Here is a 20,515-nt window from a genome sequence, read left to right on the forward strand (position 1 = left end):
TATCTTATCTTAACACACAATTGGGGTATATAGCTATTCTCAGCGGAGAAGCTTTTTGCCTCTAATGATCCAATCTCTTTTCCAAGACAATACAAAGACAACACAACAGATGGTGGTGCCATGCTTGCAAGTAACATGCATTTCCGATTCCGAGTCACAACTGACTACAACTGTATTTATGTCGAGGACTGCATACTAAGTGCCTTGCCTCCATTATATTTTTATACCGATAGATGGCAGCACCATCACCGGATCGAACAGTTAATGAGAATTTAGAACTAGTCCAGGAGCCAATAGCTACCTGGTGCTAGCACCCCCCAGAGGTATCGTTTCACTTGGAGGACATTGAGACCACGAGCATATTTAACGTCGCCCAGTCCCCTTTAATGACGACGGTGGATCTTCGACCATCGAGGTTCGAACTCAGGACCCTCCGGCCCCGAATCCGACACTCTACCGATCGGGCTACCACGGCCCACATGCATTTCAAGCAACTGTAAGAAACAGTTTGAAAGTTGAGTTGTTTAGTCCCTTAAAGGAAACATTAGTAATATGAAAATTGGTTGAAGAAATGTACAAAAATTTTTTGTAACATACTATCCCTTTAATGAAGGTTTGGTACCTTTGTTTACATTTTCAAATGTTAATTATTATGCTTTTAGAATCTCATACTTAAACTGAACCCGTACAGTATCCTACATTTTATGAGACTAAAAATGAAAAATCGGGGCCTCAGTGGCCGAGCAGTCTGAGTGACTGCTTGACATTGGCACACTTGAGGCGGTGGGTTCGACTCCCACTCTCGCTCCGGTTGTACTTTCCCTTCTTTGTGATGTAAATTCCTTCATGTGTTGGTTCTATGCATAATAAAAATATATCATGCGTAAGGGGAGCAAGTCAGTCAGATTGTAGTCCTCATCAAAAATAAACCCGTGCAATTAAGCACTGAAAGAAAGAAATGAAAAATCGATTTCTTGAAGCATCCCGGTTCCTTTTGAAAAATCTAATTTCATTAAAAGCTTAATTTAGAGGATATGCGTTAGAGCGAATCACTTTTGACGAGTTTTCACTTGGGTGAGACACATGAGAAAATGGTTTGACACAATTTATCTGTAGTAGGAGTTAACTTAGCATACCTTATGAAATATATTGACAAAATCACATGTCTTAAAATGTTTATTTCTGACTTCATCAGAACTATATTTGCGTGGCTCCAAATAAGGATTGTTTTTGCTTAAAAATTATTGCTTATTGGTTTATTTAATTGAACACGAGCGGAATTACTTTAAAAACTAAAAAATTACAAACGAAGAAGTTGACAGCTTCAAGGTCATTGAACACATGAATTTTATGCTTGTAAGAAAAATTCGCCTTTTGGTTTTCCGCAAACGCATTCAATCTATCTGAAATTTGCAATGTTTAAGAAAAGACGATAATTTGTGTTTACTGCTTAGCAAATTACAGATCGTATCTTGCATTTTAATCAAATTTACTTTACGTGCAAAATACCGACAGCTCAGCTATGACTGCAGTTTCACCCTTGTTATGGACTCATCCGTCAGTAATAGTACTGGAGCTGGAGGAAGATGTTCTCTCATTGAAGTTGAGAATACAAACAAATTGCAGACTAAAATTAATACAGCCTACCAGCGAGAGTCCGCAAGCAATTGTGTGGTTCAACTCGAAAATTAGGGTAAAGCTTAGGTAAGAAGAAGCATTTTAGCAACCAGTTTGTTGGTAATCTCAACTTCAGTGAGAGATGATCTACCTCCAGCTCGGTTATTGACTTTTCCAGCCTGATAACAAGGACGAAATTGCAGTCTCTGGATGTCATAACCGGGCTCTAGGTATTTTTCGTGTATCCTGCCCTTGCCATGGATTCTGAGAGGTAACTTACTGCTTAATATTACTTTAGTTTTCTCTTATGAAATTGCAGAAATTTTTAATAGAATATTTTCGTTTTTTTAAATAAACTGTGTATTACTGCATGCGTTTTCAAGTTTCGCAAGATAGATTAATGTAGTTTTAAATTTCAGAATTCTCATAAATTCATAAAAGTCCACTATTTCTGTTCCGTGTCAAGAGTCTGAACCATGGGATGAAGGGAATTCTTCTGTTTTGTAATTCTGAATGTTGTACTGATCTGCAAATAGGAGGGGGGGGGGGGTATTAAGGTTGTTCATAAAGAAAAAAAAATAGATCTATTCGATGCCTTCGCTTGCAAACAAAATGGGTAACATCTCTACTCCCTCCCTCTGTCCACGGAACGATTGTATGTTTGTTTACGTTTGTCATGCATTCTTGATTTTTACTCTTATTATTTAAAAAAAAATAATCTTTTTTCAAAACTGATAGTGTTTGAACTTATGTTTCAGCTATTAATTTTTATTCTGTCACTTTATTTTGCATTGTATTAATGGTGCAGCTATTTAAAATTTCTACATAAAATCATTACTGTTACTAAATTTAAAAAAGAGAATATCTTATCTCATGAAGTGCTTTTATTTAAATTTAAACTTGATTTGCAATAAAAATTTCTTGCATGTTGTACTGCATGTTTACTGTGTGATTTGAAAATAATGTTTTAGTTGAATTTAAAGAAATGTGGATTATATGAATATTATTATCGATTCATTTGATACAGCACCCATTTGATATAACAATGCAAATCATGAAGTCCGTATATTGTTGTCATAACGCGAATAGATATAAATATGTAAACGTAAACACTTAAGTTATTTGTGAAGCAAAAATACCTTGAGGTTTCCGCTCATATAGTTTAGAAAAAAAACTGAAGTACATAGAGCTGGTATATAATGTTTGGATTCTGTTTTAACGCATAATTACGATAAACATACTTGTAATTATTCGGCGATTTACTTTGATTTGCAGTTGATTTCCTAACTGCATAAATAATACATGGGGGGGGGGGGGAATTCATATAAAAAATGGTGAAATACATGGTTTTGTTTCTGCAATAGCGTTCCATGGATATCATTCTGTAATTAGTTCTGCTGATGAAAATGCATTAAAAAATTGCTCTTTTAATTTGTCTAAAGCAGCAAATTATACGATTTCAAAAACATATTAACACTACAAAACTATCAAAACATGCTTGATGTTTCCTTTAATACTTCAAGGCAATTATCAGATAGTAATGATCTAATAGTTTAAAAAAGTAAATTATTTGCTAGAAATTTTGTACATTTTTAACCTTAATCAGCAAGTAATACAGAAGATGACGCCCTTCTGACCTTCAGGTGAACAGAGATGATCGCCCAGGATGTGAGGCGGACGGAAGAGTACGGACAGTCGGTCCTCCGCAACAACAATCGTCCACCAGCTTCCGGTTGACTTCTCGTCCTCATCATGTCTTTCACGTGCAAAAATAATTTGATACGACACCTCAGCCGCGATGCTCCTTGTGAATCGAACGCTGCCCGCAAGATTAGCAAAACCTAGAAGGTAACTACTTCTCTACGGTGTCTGCATGATCTTGTCAATGCTGTGGCACTATGGACGTTCTAACAAGGTAGGTCTTCAACTACCTTGCCTATTCAAAATCATCAAGAACTAGTTCTACTATTCCGTCTGCCTGACAGCCTGGTGTACAAATAAGTGACTCAAAACATGCTAAATTGTAACCGTGTAGATATACCACAATCATGCAACTCAGCAACGAGTTTCGTTTTCCCCATTTTTGCATTTAGAAGAGGGACTCTAAGACATTGCACATTTTTACTGCTAGTCAGGTTTGGTTACCTGACCCAGCCGAACTCATGTAATAGTGTGACTCACAAATTTGTAAGTACTCAAGCTATTTTCTTTTGAGTGTTATTAAAGAGTTTTAAGAAAATTAACGAGTCATTAATCTAGTCTCCTATTTCTGATTTTCTGATTTATATAGGTGAGTTCTGTTCCTATTTCTCTCATTTGTGTTTTTTGTTGTATATTCTGGAAAAGATATTTCCTCGAAACTTTTTTTTTTCTTTATTTTTAAATGTGACAAAAAAAGTGTCATAATGTCCACAAGGTAAGTTGCACTTTTTTTTGCATCAAACATTTAATTCATATAAAAGAAAATATCCGAACATTTTATTAATTTAACTGAGTGAGGTATTTAATGCATAAAGATCTGGATTTTTAAAGCAAACTTGAAACTTTTCAGCCATTTTTTACAGCGCATGCAATTTAAGTACCTTAAAAGAGCATTAAAGTTGAAAAGCAATAAATGACAGAAAAAAGTTAATTACTTATGATGAGAGAAAAATTCTTTCATTTATTCTTTGCCTATAAAAGATTATTCGTAACATAATTAACTCATATCACTCATACACAAATAGAGACAAGCGCAATTGAGTCTTTAATTAGGCATGGAAAACGCACATTTGATACAATGTTTCATTTAAATTACATAAATATAGTTCAATAGAATACAACGCTAAGAAAAACCTTTTAAAACCTTCTCAATTGAAATTATCTCAAGTGTAACCAACTTCCCGCTCTTTGAAAACAAGTTGAACTTTTGATATTTATTTATTATAAAAAATATATCTAATCTTCAATTGATGAGAAAAATCCCATTGCAATCATTGAACAATTTACGAAATATTTTCCAATTAAGCTAACAAATTAGTGTAATTCTTAAAATCTTCTTAATAAAACCCAGCCACGTGAATAATTGAAACTAAAAGTCTAAATTAAAATAATCAGGTAGTTATTGTAATTACAAATAGACATGTGGGAAAAATATTTTCTGCATCAGCCACCTCATTTGATTAAAAATGTAATTTTTACTTTTCTCCTCTTTTGAAAACAAATCAATGTAAATTATCGAAATATTTAGCACTTAATTTTATATTCGTCTTTGTTCATTGCCAATGTTCTCAACTCTAAAAAAAAATTTGAATACAAAAATTTCAATTGTAGAAAAATGCTTGAAAAGTGCTCTGAAAACAGTGTAATGGATCAATTCCACTGTTTGAAGGGAAAGTTTATGTGCAATAATCAAGCAATGAAAAGAAAAGTGACATAAATTGTTGAATTTCATGCCGCCGTGAAAACATTTCCTCTAACGGTTGGTTATGCAAGATATTTGTGGTTCATGATATCCTTGTCTGTGAATTAAGAAAGAAAAGTACGACATCATTCACTGATCAGAACTTAATTAATGGGCGATGAAATAGTTTTCATTATTTTGAAATGAAAGTTCCCATTATGTTGGTTAATAATGAAATTATTTCCACAGGGAAACTTGATTGTTATGAAACTTTATACAATCAAAATTCGATATTAACCGTGGCGAAGCACCGTTTATACGTTTTTGAAGGGACTGTATGAAAAAAAGCGTACAAATGAAAAAACGTATAATAGGTATAGGTTAATGCGTATTAGACTCTACAGGGACCAATTTATAAAACGTACAATTGATAAAAACGTATAAAAGAGAAACGTATAAATGGTGCTTCACTGTAGTTCGTAATGTGGAAAAAGAAAAAAAAAAACTGCTTGGTTTAAATATTTATAGTGTAAAAAATCTAAAAGTATAGTGTTTTTTAAATGTTTTAATAAATTACCCGCACAGATGCCAAACATTTTCGATATTTGTGCTTTAAAATATTATAAGGGTTACGATTAAAATCATTAACATATGATTACGGTTTATGTTTTTGGATTTCAATCAAAGAAATAAAGTATCGAAATGGTGTTCATAAATATGTTTATGAGATCTTTTAAAAGCAATTCGCCTTTTGAAACAAGCACCCTCAAAACCTACACGGATGATGCTAACAAGAAAGTAAAATTTATCTTATTAAATAGACAAATGTCCCTCAATAGACAAATGTTCCTTATTACAAATACAGGAAAAAAAAAAAAAATAATGATTTACAAAACAAAAACAGATAATTCTATAAGACCGGATCCGCGACAGCAATTCCTTATTTTGAGAAAATTACTGGAATTAGAATAGGTCACGTGATTTAAAATACAGAAGGACTGATTTTTCTTTCTTTTTAATGGTGAATGTGAATGGTGAAAATTAGCTGAACAGCGGCGCACACAAGGGGAGGGTTCAGGGGGTTCGAACCATTTCCATTGCCCTTGAGGTTTTTTTTTTTTTTTTGATTGACCTTGTATAAGTACGTAAAATAATTCCCTAACAAAGGTAACAATACTTTTAGACTTAATAAATGAAAAAACAAAATTTATTTTATCTCTTTTTCCCTTGCAGAATCGAACTGTATGTAAACAAGAATTGTTATATTATGAACATTTTGCTGCGCTGTTTTTATTTTTAATTATGAGAAAAGTAAATGCATTCATTCTTGTGCATTCTAGTATTTTAATTAAGTGTTTATTATTGCTAAATTAATTTTATTAACTAATGCTACATTAATTATTCAATATTTTTTAAAATGCTTCTTGTTTCCAACAATCGGTAAAATCAGAAGGATACGTTTGGATGCGTGTTGGAGCATGATATGAGAGTGGTGACAGTTCGATCCTGGACCTCTCCTTTGAAAAATTCAAAAGTGCGCCACTGTAGCTGATATTAACTAAGTTCGTGCGGACAAAAAAATAATTTTTGCCTTAAAACCAGACTTGATTCACAACGATTGCTGTAGGACCACAGTCATATTGTTACTTTTTCAAAAATCGAATGTTAAGGTTGACAGATGTTCACCATTAGTAATTAGATTATGATGTAATATGAGTAGGTGCATATAATTCTGTTTACTTGTATTTAAACATCTTTATTTAGTCCTTAGTTCAATTCTGATATTTCTTTTGTATATCACATTATTTAGTCGGTAGATCACTTCTGATATTTCTATTCCATACCTCTTTATTGACTCCTTTGCATATCCCCGGTACTTCCCTTTGGGGACCTCTTCGTTTATACTTTTCTTTGCCTACCTCTGATAATTCCCCTTGTATACCTCTGATACCTTTTTTGTGTTAATTTGATACTTTCTATTGCAAACATCTAATACTGCCCCTTGCACCTTTTGCTTGCTCTTGGACGCTAGCTTCATTTATAAAATCTTTTAGACTTGCATATTGTCTGTACTAAGCTTTAAAGTAGCATAAATAACTCACTTTTGATGAAAAGTTTAGACTATTTTCGATCTCTCTTTCCACTTCGTTTCATGTTTATAAATTTTCATTTGTGTGATTCAAATTTAATTTAATTTACAAAAATTCAGTTCATTAAGTAATTGTACTTTAAATTAATTTCAGAAAAAAATTGACAGTGAAACTTTTTTTTTTTAATTATCCGATATTTGTTCTTTTGTATGATTAAACGCATACTTGTAATTGTTAAACCATTAAGTTATCGTCAGTGCATAGTGCATTAAGATTGTGTGCTGCGATTAGTATTATCGTGCATAATCACTAAACAATCCACACGAGGACAACATCTAAACATAAATAATTGTCATAATGCACGAAGTGTTAAATAATGTGGAGAATATAATGGGCGTTGAACTTCAGTTGCGTTTTTTCGCATAAGCACGCATTTGTTGTTTCACAACAAAAGACAAAAAGGTTGTTTTAAATGTTATTCATACATTCAAAGGTACGTAGAATGTAATCTTGTTATGTCCAACAATATTTTGTCCAACAGTACGCAGAGCACCAAGTTACTGGAATTTTCAAAGGAACGATCGGTAGATATTTAAAGTAGCTGCTAGCATATCAATCAAAAAATCCTCTGCATGCATTGTTGATTCTTTTTCCAATAGAGCTCCCCGATTCATCTAGAATCAATACAGTTGATGGCTTTAACTCAAACCCATATACAGAGACAGGATGGTTAGAGGGGGGGGGGGAACTGCCAAAAGACCCGTTTAACTTTCCTGTACCCCGCTGAGAATGTGGTAACGGACAGCCCTCCTCCTATGCGAAAATCCGCGGACAATAGACCCCCGTGATTACATACAAATTGTCCCCGACAACACGTGCCCCCTTTCGTCGCGTTATCTAATGATAGCTGCCTGCCCCTGAAATATCGTGGTTTGAATGCAGTCAAGGTAACATTTAATTTATAAAGGGGGGTGGTGTGGAAAGTCTGATTTGTGAGATAGCTGTTTAGTGGTAGGATGTGAATTCTATTATTCTTTCCTCTCTGAACACAAGTACGCTTTATGAAAGAACCCCAACAATCATAGTGGGCTAAATGTGAAATCCCCCCCCCCCCTCTGTCACTGACTGTCGGTTTGCTATATGAAATTTAAAATTAATATTTCTGTATATGAAAGGGTAGATATTCGAGAGCAAATTTTTTCTTTGTTAAAGTAAGAAAAAAAGAAAATAAAAAAAAAAAAAAAATATATATATATATATATATATATATATATATATATGAAATAGTAGATATTCGAGAGCTATTTTTCTTGGTTAAAGTTAAAAAAAAAAGAAATTAATAAAAGAGAAATTATTTTAGCACATACGCTATAATATGGTGTGAAACGTCATATTTAAGTACGAACTTGCAAATTTGTGCCTCAGTGTTTGATTAATTGTTGTTTTACTAACCTGCACAAACAATTAAGAGTTCCAAAACATCAAATTTCCTCTCATTAATTCTACAAATACAATCAAGTATCAAGAAGTTACAAAAGTTATCCACTTGCAATGATGACTAGCTTATAGTTTAATTTTCTTAAAAACTGAAACTGAATTTGATCATAAGTTTGTTCTGATTCGTGTCATGAAAGTTCGATAAAGTTTATTTAGTGTATCAGGAAATCAGATCGTAGCAAATTTGGAGCCACTTCATTTATTAATTAAAATCTCCAAATCCAGGTACGAATTTTTTTCCGCTCGTAAAATCAACTTTTTGTTATTTTTATTATATCCATAATATTCATTTTCCTAACTGAAACTTTAATTAGTGTGAGAGAAATGAAGAACGGAAGAAATATTTAGTTAGGTGAAATCCATTACACTCGAAATAAATTTCAAATCAGAAACATTTTCGCAACTAAAATGCAATATATGATGGCGTCTTTCTCTGATTTACCAGGACAACTGCTCATCATGGAGCAGTTGAAGTTGTAAACAAGGGAATTGAGAGAAAAGGGCAGAAAAATGAGCAAGCGAAGTACATTTCTTTTAGCTATCGAATCAAAAAGATTATTCAGATAATAATGTATATACTTATGACTATGACTTAATGGTGCATGAAGTAAGTCAGAAAAGTTTTCAAAATCCTTAAAAATAAAAAATAAAAATGTAAAAAAAAACCCTGTACTTTATAAACTAAACATGAGTCGATTTACAACTTTCCGATTAAAGAAAAATATTGTAAATGTTTATTAAATGTTGCCAATTTGGAAATTAATTAATGTGTGGATTTTTCCTATGGTTAGTATTGAATCTGAAACGCGTTTCTTCAAATATCTCGAAAACTCATTTCTGCAGATGCTGCCGTTCACCTGCCCACGGCAGGAAAGGGCAAGGTCAAAAAAGTATTTCTTTAAAAATCGGAAAAGAAAAAAAATTCTATTACTTACCACCTCGCCCTCTCCTAAATAAAACTGTATATACTGTATTGCGTTTCATAGTATACCTTGACTTAGACTATATATTTTAAAAATAAAATTGTGTAAATGTTACTTCACTGCTGAACATATCTTAGACTAGCACATAAAATCATATAAATGATACTACTCTTCTGAATACAGCTTAGGCGATAAATAGCGATCAAGTGATAACCTGAAATAATTCACAATTTCCGGATGTATCTTAGAAGACATTGCGAGCAAAGAGCAACGTAAACAACACAACTTTCAAATACAGGTGATCGCACAAAATGGTATTAAAAATTGCAAAAAGGATATGGACCTACTTATTATAGCTTTAACGATTTGATCCGCAAACAAAATGATGTAAAAATGATGTTTTATTTCTAAACATACCGATATTGTAAGATAATTAATTTAAAAAAAGGGAGGAAAAAATAAGAAAAAATCTGGTAAATGACTCTTCACTTTTAACTATAATAAAGCTCCAATTTTTGTAAAATTTATAGTTGTAACATCATTATTTTTGAAACTGTTCGTACTTAAAATGTGATGTAAAGTTATATGAAATAAAATCTCTATTCCGTTAACGTCTTATGTAAGATTTACACCTGTAGCGACAATAATTTGATTAATGTAAGCAAAGTAATCTATCGTCTGTCTCCTTTGCGCATTTCCTAATGTAACGTAATTTGTATTACACTCTCTATTTTGTTGTATGATTTATTCCTCTAACATTATTAGTTTTAAAACTGTACACATAATATTTTCCCCCCGTTCTTGCAGCTCAGTTTTTTTATGTTACTGCTAAAACAAACCCCCTTCCTTCTGTTAGTGCGAAACGCAGCAAAAGAATGTTGAAAATTACGCTTTCTGGAGCATGCAAACTATTTTTAAACAATACGTTCAATAAAACAAGTCATATGGCCCAGTTATATATAATTTACTTTTCAAGCAAATTTGCTTGATGTGAATAGAATTGAATTTTTAATATCTTGCAGCTCAGTGTTTTATGCCACTGATAAAGCATGCTCCACCCCCCCCCCCGTCCTTCTTTTAGTGCTAAACGTATAAAAATGTTGAAAATTACGGTTTTTGAAACACATAAACTAGTTTTTAAAAACAAGCTCAATAAAACTACTCACACATGACCCAGTTATATAATTGATTTTTCAAGCAAATTTGTTTTATGTGAATATAAACTAAATAAAAGATTTTAAAGATTTGCAATTTCTAAAGCTTTTCTCGACTTCTGTCAATCTCAATAAAATTCGCCCAATTTGAAAGAATCTAGAGAAAAGAAATAAGCATTCATTCAACAAAGAAAACCCCAAAGAAAGTCTGAAGGATGTCTCCCCCCTAAATCGAATAGTAAATAAGCTTCTTTCGTTCACTAACACCTGCGCTCAAGCGAGGTACTAGAATTTCCTGCAGTTACTGGAGGGAAAGAGCAATCTTTGAAGTTGCTGAAGATAAAGCTGTTATTTAAAGCTAAAATTCAACTCATATTTTCCAAGTTTCACATGATTGACCAAGCTTTGATTTGGAAATATACGAATTCGGTAAAATTTTCTGCTGTGTGACGATTAAATATCACCTACACATTTCTGAAATGCATTCAGATATATAAATTGGTGAATATACTATTACAAAATACATATATTTATACTAATTCCATAATTGCAAGCTTGAAAGTAATTATATATTGACTTAGTCCATCCATAGTCGAGTACGTTGGAACGTCACTCAATTAATCTTCATTTGCTCTCTGTACTGTTTCAGCTGTATTGAAAAGCGTAGCATCCTATTTATGCAAGCTTATTTGTTCATTATGTTATCTGAGCTGTTTTATGCGTTGCAGTATCATTTACGCAATTTTATTAGCTCGCTGTGTCCTCTGAGTTATGATCAGGTGAGTAGTATGAGTTACGGATTTTATTTGTTCGCTATATCGTTGTAACTATAGTTAGTGGTACACGCACGGCTTTGCTCGTAGTAAAAAATTAAAAGGTCTTTTGGTTCGCCCGTATATTTACAAATAATGGATGGTGAATTTCTCGCCAATTGGCTTGCCCATGTTACGGTTCCACGTTATGATAACTTGGTAATTGACTCGTCCATCTTATGATAATTTTGCTCTTGAAAATGCTCTAAAAATTGGAATAGATAAAGAACAAAATCGAATTTTCGAAAAATCGCTTCGAAGTGCACACCCCCATGCTACAAACTAACTTTGTGCCAAATTTCATGAAAATTGGCCGAACGGTCAAGGTGCTATGCACAGGACATCACACACAGACGTCCACACATCCTCCAGACATCCAGAGACACTTTCAACTTTATTATTAGTAAAGATGTTAAAAGTAAACTTTTTCGTAAGGGGCAAAAGGATAGGGTATACAGGGAAAGAAAATGAAGCATTGCGAACACATAAAGCTATGTTGTTTCTATTTTATCGAATACGTATTGATCATATATTTTAAAAAATCTGTAAGCTTTCAATGCCTTTGGCTGAACAGCGTTGTTCAAACAGTGGGTAAACTTATATTTTGTAGTAATCAGATAAATTTAACGAACGGTTTACAAATTTCCAGAACAGAGAGGTTTTTACATCTCCGCTTGATAATACTATTCCTTAAGCATTGTTTTTTGACACGGATTAAATCATTAAAGCATTTGCATTCTTAAAAAGCAAAATTTAAGTACGCAGAACTTTTACTAAAAATAATGCATAATCCCTTTCGAAATGAGAATTTTGTAATAGCCATTTTTTATTACGACTTTTATCACTTTTTTTTAAAAATAATTGTGTAGAAAAAGCTTACAGTACTAATTTTTAACAAAACATGTGGCACAGCAAATTAAGATCTATTCAAGTGATTCTCCAAGACACTTTCTAGAGTTACATTCTATAATTTATTTCATTCTCTTGAAAGTGCTTCATAAGTCTGCTTTTTAACGTGCAAGGCATGTTGCAAAGAATGATTTATATACATAATATGGAAGTATATTTGATTCTTACAGTATGGAACTATAAGAGTCAAAAGCTCTGTTTTCTTTTGTCTGCCGCTATTTGTTTCAAGAACTATAGAGTTAATTTTTTAAAAACCAAGTAAAAATTATGAATAAGCAGTTTTAAAGGCTACATGACTTGTAACATATATTTAAAAAAAATAGTGCATTAATAGATATAGTTGAAAAGTAAATGAATAAAAAAAATAGAAAAAGATCTAGTAGGTCGTAAAAAATAGCTAAACTTGCTCTAAACTTGGGGAAAGATTCGAATAGAGATTTGTTCTTCAATCAAAATACATCATATGTTATACATTTTGCTCGTTGTAACCCGTTACAACGGATACTAATACAACGGAATATCTGTTTCAAAGAAATAAATTTTCATTCCTGATTTTAATTCCATTACATTACTTGAAGCCCATTACAGCAAAATTCTTATTACGACGAACAAAATATGCGGTCTCTTCAAGTTCGTTGTAACGAGATTTCACTGTATACACTGAAACATAGTTTATACGTCCTTCAACAGATTGACTCTAAATGACGTATAAATGAAAAAAAAAATGTATAATAGAAACATTGACAAATAAGTTTGAATTTTACAAATTTAACCCCATTAATTCATATTTATGCTAATATAAGACTTGTAAGGCTCTAATAAAGTTTTTTATGTAAATAATAAAAATCAGTCTGGTAATAGTTCTGTACTAAAGGCATTAATTGAATTTAAAAAAAAAAACTTTATGTGAAATAAATCATACGTTTATTGTATTGCTTAAATACTTATTACACCTAGCATATCTCCATTTATTAATGTAATGATATCAATTATATGTGTGAATGCACACGCAGGCATTTAATTAAAATTATTTTATAGTCGTCCGACATGTTGATTCTCAGGCCCGCGCCAAGCCCCATCGGCGCTGTCGTGCAAATGTCTTTCGAGTGTCTTTATGCAGTGGCGCTTGGCGAAAGTTTTGTTAACACTTATAGTGAGGTTTTTCAAACAAATATAGTATGGAAAAAATAAGTTTAGGATTAAATTTGTTAATTGAACAATATGTAAATATTGAATTTTGGAATACAGTATATGGTTTTACTTCATATCTTAAAGTTATTTCCAATGCAGTAACTGCTCTGAAATGCTAATGCGTTTTAGGAAAAAGAAAATATAACGGAGGGGAATGGGGAGACAAAGAAGTAAGTAGTTATGGTCAAATCGTTACTTTCTGGAACTAAAAAGTTAAACTAAATTAGTCTTTGATATATAAATAGCACGCAAATGAGATTACCATATTATTTTATAAATAATAGCATGAAGCACTCGAATTACCACGAACGTCATGAAAATACACATTGCACAAATTGTAGTTCAATATGCTCACCGCAAGTAGTGGCGTAGCTAAGGGATGGGTTCAAAAGGTCTGGGACTCTCCCCGAAATGAATAAGAAGCTTTAAAAACGAAAAATGTCCATTTTCTACACGTAATGTTCCTGCTTAGTACAAGAAAACTCGAATTTGAGTGCACAGATTTATGCATACTACTTCTTTTATGAATGCATAAGGAAAATTGAATTTGAAAACATATATACTTTTTCTCTCTTTTTTCAAAAAGGATTTAACAAAAAACTGATCTTACGACAAAAGACACTTACAGTTCCTGGTAGAGTGACTTTAAAACCAAAGCATGGTTTGAATCCTTTTGTTGTAAGAAGGTTGGGAAAGGAAGCGTTTAAAAAATCGGAAATATTAGCTTGTTAAAGGATTATTAGCAAAATTGTATTTGAGGATATCTGGTTCTCTCTTTTTAACAACAAAATAGCAATCACTGCTCCACATTACGAAAAATAAGAAAAATGCTAATGTATGCATGAATTAGCATCACGTGTGTTTTAGTGTAAAAGATTGCTCTTTTGAATAGCATTTTTAGACAAAACAAGGCAATAATACGTATTTCCTTTTAGATAAGCAGCGAGAAGAATTGCTTGTTTTAATGAGCAGTATAATTTCACCACCACCATTAGATACAATGATAAGCTCAAGTTTATATTTCTAGTTGGATATAATTTTTTCCAATTGCAGCATTTTTGATTGGTTGAGCTCGGCGCCTTTTTGACTCTGGCGCCGTCGTGTGTCGCACGACGTTGCACATAGGGACGGCGCGGCCCTGCTGATTGCCTTTCACAATGCTGCATTGTGCATTATAGATTGAATTTACTGCATGAAAATTCTTTTCACTAGTGCTTTGACTCGAACTAAGCCCCACCCTTTTTTTTTGGACCATCCACGCCTGAGATAATTCTTTCCTCAATTGAAACCGATAAAAATAAGCAAGTAGAAATTTTTCAAAATACAGGAAGAGGAAAACGAGGTATTTTACCGATGTTTCGCAACGTATAAACGATTCATTTTTGCATTAAAAGGGATAGGAATGAATTGGGAATTTATGAAAACGACGTATAAATGTAAAAGACGCAAAAAAGAGACGTTTTAACAATGTTTTACTGTATATACATATCGTCACTTTAGAGCAATAGTAAGACATATAATCCCCAGGAATAACAGGAAGATATCCTACTGTTGCTTGATATGACGATATATAATTGTTACTTTTGAAAATCTTACCCTTTTAAAACATACGTTTTTTACTAATATAGAAGAAGCGTCCTTATTTCCCGTTTTTTTTTTCTCATGCTAGAAAGCATTATTTTCTTTTTCCGCGGGAAATTCGATGAATCAGTAACCCTGAGTCTCATTCTACCCACTTAAGTCTCAGGGTTATCAGTCCCTGTCTCTCATTCTACATACTTGCTGTATCTATCAACTTAAAGGCCTAAGAGCTTAAGCAAATTATGTGGAGTTAAGTTTTGGTCAATATAAGAAAGTTTTATACACTGGCAGTTGATTACTGAAGATAGCAATAATGTCTCTAATAATACTGAATCTGATATTTTCCATGAAAGATAAAGAGTTTTACTTTACATTAATGAAATAAAATAATAGTCGAATGTTTAGTCAAAAATACGAGTAAAATATCATTTTGTAGTCACGTTTTCAATTTTTCGCTTATCTTACTTCCCACTCATTCATCTAAAAATAATTCTCCGAGGAAACAACATATTTGAGTTATTTGTATACCTAATATAAAATGCTCAACTATACTAAAGCTAAATATATGGGCAGCATGAAGCTCTGCTATTACTGTAAGCCAAAAACAAAACAAACAAACAAAAAAAAATCGTCATGTGTATTATGTGGAATAAAATTGCATAATACCAGCTTCTTATTAAAAGCAAAATTTTAATTCAATTTAAATCAAATAATTTTCACATTCAAATTTAAAATGACTATTGAAATTTACACAAAGAATTTGATTTACCCCTTCACTGAAACATATGATTTTATTTAAAACTCAGTAGTTGATTTCCATTAGGGATGGACTAGAATTAAATTTAAATACCGTTTCGATCAAAATGAACATTTGCAAATTAATAAAATTCGGTTTTCCATCGAAGAAATAACATTCGTGTGTCTCTAAAAAATATCACAACCTTCGGTTGCCTCAGCTATCAGGAAGCTATTGAAAATATTTAGACTAATTAAATATGCGTAACTCAATTTGAAAGTTTATTAGACGCCATGAAAATGAAATGTGAGTATTACCAACGACCTGCACTGTAATATTAAACCGAACACAAAAGCAAGCAAGCTTATTCACCAAGAAAACCACTGTTGCGTACACAAGATATTTCAAGCACTAGAAAAAGCGTATTTAGAACAGATAATTACTGCTTCTTACGAGAATTTAATTTTCTACAGACGATTTTCAAAATGATATTCGTCACAGTAGCACAGCATTTGAGCGTGTACATAGCGCATATTGCAATATAATCTGCTTGGCGAAAATAGCCATGAAAGAGGAAGGGCTTTTCTAATGCTGCGTGCGAATGCTTCAGCTACTTTTAACGCTGAAAATCGACAACAGATAAAACAAGGATTATCATGTGTTTCATCAAAGAGGGAAAATATTTGACTATGTTTGGTAAATATCTTCTCTGATCAAATAGATGCCTTTGGTTCACAATAGAAGCGCGTGTTTTAAGTTATGTTTAAGTAAAGACAGTTAGACTTTGTGTCAACTTTAAAGGTGATAGGGAGGATTTTACCACAGATCTATTTGTTTTGGCATGAATTGTTTCATCAGAGTATTTTATCTGGTTTGAACAACGTTAAAAGAATCAAAAGCGATAAAATATTGTTCTGATACTAAAGAAACACTTTCATTAATAGCTTAACCAATTGTGTTCCCCGAGTTAGATGTTTGACAGATAAATAGAAACATCAATATTAGCGTTCCTTTGACGGGAAGACTTATTTAACGACTAATGAAGCGGCACTACGATAGTTGATGCTTTTCCGGGGTGGAAACCACTCTGCACCTTACTTATATATTTTTACTAGGCGTAGTGAGCCAAAAGTTTTGAGAGGGGGAGCCCTGGTATTTTAGGGGTATTAGTAGGAGCGGCGCCCCCCCCCCCCCCCAATTAGATAAATACTGTGTTCATACTTTTTTCTGCGTGTATTATTGTTTTTAAAATATATTATATGACCAGAGCATATCTCTTGCTCCACCCCCTCCCTGTAAAATATTTGAAATAAAGCGCTCTTTGGAGGGGGGGGGGTGTCATACTATGGGCATTTTTTTGAAAAAAAAAAGTTACGTGTACATTGCGGAAGCGGAAGGCCAACAATCCGAAGCCTTTTGTTTTTGATTCTGTTGTTCAAGAAAGTAAGATACAGTACGATTTTTTTAAAGTTTAACTTGTAAACACCGCGTGTTGCTATTTAGCAACGTACGCCATTTACTTTTCCAATGAAATATACACTGAAGATGTTATTAAATAAATTTTAAAATTATAAATAGCAACATTAACTCTGATGAAAAAAATATTTATTTTTTCAGCATTTGCGACATGCACCTTTTTTTGTTTAGTTTTGTGCGCTTAAGAGTACTACTACTTCTTATTGTTTGATAACAAAAAACAGTTTACTATTAAACTACTTAAGTTTGCCAATGTCCACACATGTTTTTTTTAACCGCAACTCGTACTTAAATTAGCCAAATATTATCGATTTTATAGTTTTTTCCCCCTTCTTACTTAAGTACTTCGGGTAAAACTTTTCTTCCAAAAAGTTAATGTCTTTAAAATTCAGGAATTTGAATAGCTTTGAAATTATTCTCTTTGAATGAAATGTCTAACCCTTGAAAAAACTAGGAGTTATTTTGGTTAAGCGGATGGTTCTTCCGATTATACTGTACGAGTTGGTTTTAGAAAGTGATGAGAGAAATTTCAGAGACACAGAGGATGCAGCATTATAAAGTTGTTATACATGGCTTAAAATTTCAATTCGCATTACTAATCATGGAAAAAATCTTCATGTAATTCGTGTTATCTTCGCGGCAGAAGCCGAAAGCGAGAGTACAATCATTTTAGTTGGAAATATAGAAAACAACTGTGAGGATACAAGCGGTGATTACGTTTTAGAAAGACGAGGGGGGGGGGGGGGGGGAGGTTGCGTATTTGGAGCCTTTCTCTCCATTACGGTGAAGTTCAATTATTTCTGCTTAGCTTAATTTTACCAAAACACAACGCTGCCACAAATCATTTGCCTGATATTTATATCATTCAGTTCGGCAAATTTACTTTTTTATGGTCAGAACTTTTCTTGCTGGAGCAGCTTTAAAGCAATCTTAATAGCTTACTTCTTTTAGTAACGCCTGTTATGGAATGACAAATCAAAACTCTAATTGTACAGCACGGAGTGATGGAAAATGAGTCATGTGGATTTTATAGTGTAACATCTTACAGTCTTAGTTCGGAAACAAGTCTATTCAAAGATCGTTTTATTTTTGTGCTAGTGAAATTTTTGAGCAAGATTCATTATATTTGACGTGATAAGTACGTAGAGGCGACATTAGTTCACTGAGGTTTTTGGATTTTCCATAAGCTCAGCTAGGGCCTGATTTACCCATAGACCATAATCCTGATCCAGAAAAACTATAGACCCTATATAAACTTATAGCAAAATATGATTTAAATTTCCTCATGATTTTTAAAAATAAAGAGTGATGTATAAACTATATAGGAATGTAGCTCAAAGCAGCCACCCTTGTTTCATCTAGTATTTCGTTTAGGTAGTTTATACCCTAGCCTGTAGCATATTCAATGATTTTCAGGGTGTACGGCTGCGTCTAGCCGATAGTCCTAAAATTTCTAATTCGGGCATTAATCTCAGCTGATTTATTCGGAATTTTACTTCTCAGATGTATTGTTGCAAGTGATCGAATGCCGAATTCCGTTTTAATGTGTCACCAATCGTGCTTCTGTTTTACACTTAAGTTGAGTAATACGAAGAGATGTATCATTTGATGATGATGACAAACTTATGTGCTACTTTGCGGATCGCGTATGTTATTAGAGACAAGGAAGAAGATTACATCACCCCGGTGCTCACAGAACTAATAGTTTCTAAGAGTTTGAATCCAAAATAAAGCGGAACGACGTTCAAATGCTGTGCAAATATAAATGTCTCAGAAACCTTTCTGCAAAGGAAGATTTCACATGCGCAATAAAGTTTGATGACAACAAGCAATGATTCAAGGCCTGATGAAAGCTCTTTATTATTCATAAAAATTAAATCATAATATAAAAAAAAAACATGATTCACTTTTTTGAGCAATGCGTTTTTCACAGATATAAGTAATCCTATTTCTTACGGATCTCAGTTTTTCAGTCTTGCAATAGTAGCAGACGTACCTCATTTTATCACGTTTTCACGTTACACCGTAAACAAGGTAATTAAAGAAATTCGAAATTTGCTAAACAAAAGTATTGCGCAATACATATTTGTTTTTATAGAAATCTGGACGTATGCGAAGTAATGCAATTTGTTTCGTTTGTACTCTATTCAAAGAAACTTAAATATAATCTTCGTAACTTCTTGAACTGGCTAATCAGATCCTAATACTATTTTAGTAGACTTCCGTTTTTCAGTTAAGTTTCCTATTAAGATAAAAATTGATATGTAATAAAAAGCATTAAAGAAGTCTTAATGTCTCTCAAAAATAAATATGAGGACAAACGAAGGTCAAACAAAATGAAATACTTTACTTCAACAAAAATTGAAGAATTTGAATGTTGGCTTTTGCGATTGGTTAAGTTTGTGACCCCCCCCCCCCCGCCTCCCCCGTCTGATAACTTTTAGTGTATATGATCCGATTAGTACGAAACATTTTTAATCTAAATATTTAAAAGTTTCATTTCTAGAACTAAGTAGTTTTTAGTTCAATTATAGCACTCGAATAAAATTTATATTTAAAAAAAATTATATATTTATTTTTTGTTTCGGTTCTGTTAATAATTTAAAAATAAAATAATATCGTAATTTCAATATAATTTGTTTTAAAATGGAGAAATGAACAAAATATCCTTTACTTTGATGTTAGTATATTTTCGTCACATAAATGAGCACTTTTTGTTATAAAAAATATTTCCATTGGAACAAAAATGTATTTGATAGAGTTTTAACGTAAGATAATAGAGAGAGATATATGGCTGAAACTGAAAAATAGAAAGTAGGCTCGTTTGGTTCTGGACGAAAGCTTGTTCAACTGTAAAATGTATTCAAGACGAGGAAGGGATAATCCTCTGGAACGTTTACAATGCGTTTCACTAAAGGAAAAGAGAATACAGTTAAACGATGAAAACATAAATATGAAAATATAAATATGAAATAAATGGTCACTGGATATTTGTGTAATTTCTAATTAAACTCAATTAAGAAATTTTTATCCTTGCTACTGTTTTCTTTGATCTTTCCCAAGCTTAGAAGGAACCTATTCGGATATCATGTTTTTAACAGGAAAAAGCATGAGAATTGCAATGTCATGATCTTTCAGAAAAATTAG

The 20,515-nt window shown here is 32.5% G+C and overlaps 1 protein-coding gene across 4 annotated transcripts in view; it reads left to right on the forward strand.

Annotated features, from left to right (window-relative positions):
• Positions 1–20,515, forward strand: part of LOC129219256 (silk gland factor 1-like) — a 76,190-nt gene that overhangs the window by 38,321 nt on the left and 17,354 nt on the right. For 2 of the 4 annotated variants that reach the window (XR_008580386.1, XR_008580387.1), the window contains exon 2: positions 3,261–3,465. The exons of the other annotated variants lie outside the window; for them this stretch is intronic. The gene's annotated coding sequence lies outside the window, so the exon portion shown is untranslated. The remainder of the gene's footprint in view (positions 1–3,260; positions 3,466–20,515) is intronic. 4 annotated transcript variants of the gene reach the window in all.

The sequence above is a fragment of the Uloborus diversus genome, chromosome 3 (genome assembly GCF_026930045.1).
Source record: "Uloborus diversus isolate 005 chromosome 3, Udiv.v.3.1, whole genome shotgun sequence".
Lineage (NCBI taxonomy): Eukaryota > Metazoa > Arthropoda > Arachnida > Araneae > Uloboridae > Uloborus > Uloborus diversus.